The sequence below is a fragment of the Berghia stephanieae genome, chromosome 8 (assembly GCF_034508935.2).
Source record: "Berghia stephanieae isolate SIO BIC M18660-M18661 chromosome 8, UCSD_Bste_1.3, whole genome shotgun sequence".
Classification (NCBI taxonomy): Eukaryota; Metazoa; Mollusca; class Gastropoda; order Nudibranchia; family Aeolidiidae; genus Berghia; species Berghia stephanieae.
The window spans coordinates 40,941,033-40,945,610 of record NC_088367.1 but is presented as its reverse complement, the minus strand read 5'-3'; positions in this window follow the sequence as shown (position 1 = coordinate 40,945,610).

The window sequence follows — 4,578 nt, the reverse complement described above, 5'->3', positions numbered from 1 at the left end:
AAATAATTCCGTATATTGCACGAGTAAATATGCATCATGAACTTGCAGAAACGTAAAAGGGAACAACCACAATAACGGACTGCAACATTATGATCAATATTTATTGCCGTCGTCGCCATCATCATCATCCCCATCATTATCATAACATCATCATCATTATGATCATCAGCAGCAGCACAAACCGTACTTTTACCCCCACCCCCCCCCCTCTCCTCTCTCCGATGCTCATACCCCCTTCCATTGTCTGATTTAATTTAATTTAATGTTCAGCGGGGTTCGAATCTTCGAACATTTCTCGATGAAAACATACGTCTGTCATTGTTGACTGGCACTACCTTCCAACAGAGAGCATTGGTTGTGGAGCGTCCCACTCACAAGTCAGCGAAGGGTGCAGTTACCTACCAGTCGGGTCTCGAGTTCGATTCTCATTATCGCAACCATTCTCCCCCCTTTTCCCTGTTGTTTTCTGGTACTTATCTACTCTTTTCTTTACAGATTTATTTGGCGACTTTGTGGCTTAGTGATATTATACGTGTTCATGACCTGCTACTATGTCACATTATAAGGCTTTTGAAGTTGAGAAAAAAAAAGGTTTGATTGCCACACAGGTAGAATTAGAAGGAATCGAAAATTAATGGAATAAAAACAAACAAGGAAAGTTGAGCTTTTATTTAGCACAAAATTCACTAAATAAATGTGCTCAAAGCGGTTTACAAGGGTTCCCAAGCCGACAGCAACACTTAATGAGTTAGACGAGACAAGACGCCTATGAGGCGCTATTGCAAATTTTATGGGACGGAGTTTGAGCAACAATGTTAATTTCCATATACTCGATTTACACCTGAGTGTGGTGGTAGAATGTGAGTAAAGAACCTTTTCCCAACCTTTACCCTAAGGACTCGATCTTTGTGCCGCCGAGACCGAGGAATCGATCAACCAGTGACCTGCCGGTCTGAAGACGAGTGTTATAACCACAAGCCACACACATGAGTCATTTAAATTTCTGTCTTTTTTCATACCGACAACAGTCAAACAATCAAAGCCAACAGTCAAACAAATTATCATAGCAGTAAGTTCACAACCCCAACACACAGAACCAACAAATATAAAAACAGTTTCTTCTCAAGAACCATCAAGGAATGGAACACTCTCCCACCAGAAATCCTAGATATTACCAACAACAACAAGTTTGGTCAACTATTAAACATTTATCTTTCAACTCAATAAAACTAACCGATAGATAACCACGCCTCTCGGACAATCGTCATAATGTAAACAATGGCAGTGATTGGTAGACACAGCAAGCTACACAGGTTTTACTATAGATGGTATGTGTTAAGTAAAATACCCACTATTCTACCTCTTGATCAGTAGAATCAACACAGAAAACTACGTGTAAACTTAAAGGTTTATAATATGATCGAGAAAATCGTGTGATAACTTGTCACCTATTTGTCAATATAAAAACAATAACAACGATCAGATGGAGGTCGAATTAGTTCACGTTATTGTTTATAAACAACCAACTATGTTTGTCCGAACACGTGTGAAGGTGTGTCACAAATTCCATGTTTTGATTGGTCAAAAATCTACTGGTTAATAATGGAGAAAGTCACCACATAATTGTATAAAATCTGCAATGATCCGCCTTTTGCAGATAAAGACGTTGAACTTGAACATGAACTTGAACAATCTTCATTTCAATATAGTAGTCCTTCAGAGCCAATGGGGAGCCGGATTTTTTCAATTGCTCGCTATCCTTTGGATAGGACGCTAATCTATCGCAAAGTAATTTCCGCCATATCTAACAAACTCAGCTACCCATTCACTGCTTGGTGGGCAGAAGGGTCAGGAAAAAAAATCTCGACGACACCCGGGATCGATCTCGGTCCCTTTGTGTGTGAAGTGAGTGCTCTACCCACTGCTATCGGGACCCCCCGCCCCCCCCCCCTCCCCCGATAATCTTCATGCTAAGATATAAACAATGAAAGTCAATGAAATAAATCGTTTCTGTACTTTTATTTACAATAATCGACGGCGAGTTACAACCTAGGTGTAAGGCCGATTCTTCTTCTACTTCAAGTACCAAGTCTGTGCCAGACATCGGTGATCATGGTACGCCATTCATCTCTCTGATCAGATAACCTCAGAAAACTAATATTACTCTTCTCTTTCTTTGTCACCCAGGTGTTCAAACTATTCAAATATGTTTTTCTTGGTCTACCTTTACTCTTTTTACCTTCTATCTTTCCTGTGAGAGCAAGATGTTCGGTATATTTATGTCGATTTAGGTGCCCTAAAAGTTGCGTTTGCCTTTTTCTTATTTTACGAATTAATAATCTTTTAGTTTCAGCTTGCTCTAATACTTCTTCATTATTTTTCTTCTCTGTCCATGAGATTCTTAACATCCTTCTAAGAAACCACATTTCTGCAGCCTCCAGTTTCTTCCTAATGTCTTCTGTAATTGTCCAGCTTTCACAGCCATATAATAATACTGACCATACAAAGGCCTTCAGAACCCTATGTTTTGTTGTCATTGAGATATAGTGGTTTTTTAAAATTAGACTCATTTTATTAAAACTATCTTTAGCTTTAGGCCGATAACCCAAATTATTATGGTCTCGTTGCTGTCACGGAAATACTCTCAAACCAGCGCAAACCATTGTCTATTACAACAATGTTAAATCAAGCCCATAATTGGATTCAATAGTCTGATGTCACGTCCGCCCAGCAACCAGCAGCTTGGTTCTAAGCAAAGAAAATCGGTACTTTTTAATTCTTCATGCTGGCTAGAACTTTTTCACATGTCATGTGATTAGAATGTATAAAAGTCAAAATATGATCAGATTTATAATGCTTTTCTCCTCTGGATACACTTTTATGCTCGTCGGAAAAGTATTTCATTAGGGCGTCCGCCATTGTTCCGATAGTTTAGAACCAGTTGCCAAGTTACCATGCGTCATTACGAGGAATGTGACGTCAGGACTGTTGAAGCCTATTGACTTGTAAAAAATGTAAATAGATTGAGCTTTTATACAGTACAATATCCACAAAACGTGTTCAAAGCGCCTTACAAAGGACCCCTGGTCAACAGCAACACTTAACAGTAGGACTAGGACGGGACATGACGCCCGTTAGGCGATAATACAACTTTCGGATAGAGACAACGCTGTTAACGGCCAGATACTCATTTTACACGAGAATGTGAGTTTTGAGCCTATTTCAAGGACTCAACTATGTGCCGAGCGAGGCTCGAACCCAAGACCTTCCGATTCGAAAGCGAGTGTCATACCACAAGACCACATAGCCGCAGTCATAGGTTAAAACCAACGTGCACATATTTGTACGGTCTGATAGCATAATGTAATTATGGGCTTGAATTCAAATTGCTGTAATGGACAACATTTTGAGTTGTTTTTGAGAGAATTTCCACACATCAATGAGACCAAAACGAGTCGGATCATCGGACCTGCAAATAAGTTAAAACCAATACGAGAAAACTTTAACTCTCTCCTTACAGCTATTTTCAGGTTTTCCCCGAATATATATATATATATATATATATATATATATATATATATATATATATATATATATATATAATATATATATATATATAAAATATATATATATATAATTATTTTTTTTAATCACTCAAACACTAGCTGTAAGTTCTTGCGATACATAATTTCTTTAGAAAAACATGCTCTTCAGCACACTGTGTTCATTTTCTTTAAATTTTATGATATAGACCGGTCTACAAAATTAATTTGAATAAGAAAAATGTTGGTTGTATCGTAACAAATGTGACGATTTTTCTATAGTTGGTAAGGAGATGGTTAATGAAATAATGAATTGAGATACACAGCAATGTGTTCTGTTATCTAAACAATTATGAACTTCTGCTCTTTTCTAGATATGCCTAATCGACTAAATCGTCTCAAAATGATAGTATTTAGGGATGAACTTAATGCTTAAAATTGAGGGGAAAAAATATACAGTGGAACCTCAGTATAACAGTAATGTTGGACTAGCATAAAATTCCTGTTATAACCGATTTTCAAGGGAATTAACCCAAATGGCCTAAATCACAATCTCTCTCTCTCTCTCTCTCTCTCCCTCCCTCTCTCTCTCTCTCTCTCTCTCTCTCTCTCTCTCTGTCTCTGTCTCTCTCTCTCTCTCTCTCTGCCTGTCTGTCTGTCTGTCTGTCTGTCTCTCTCTCTGTCTCTCTCTCTCTCTCTCTCTCTCTCTCTCTCTCTCCTCTCTCCATCTCATCTATCTATCTATCTATCTATCCATCCATCCACATCCATCCATCCATCCATCCATCCATCCATCCATCCATCCATCCATCCATCAATCATCCATCCATCCTATCATCATCTATCATCATCTATCATCATCACTATCTATCTATCTATCTATCTATCTATCTATCTATCTATCTATCTATCCTATCTATCTATCTATCTATCTATCTATCTATCTATCTATCTATCTATCTATCTATCTATCTATCTATCTATCTATCTATCTATATCTCACGCACACAGGGCTTCGGCGGTCCTTGTTATAACC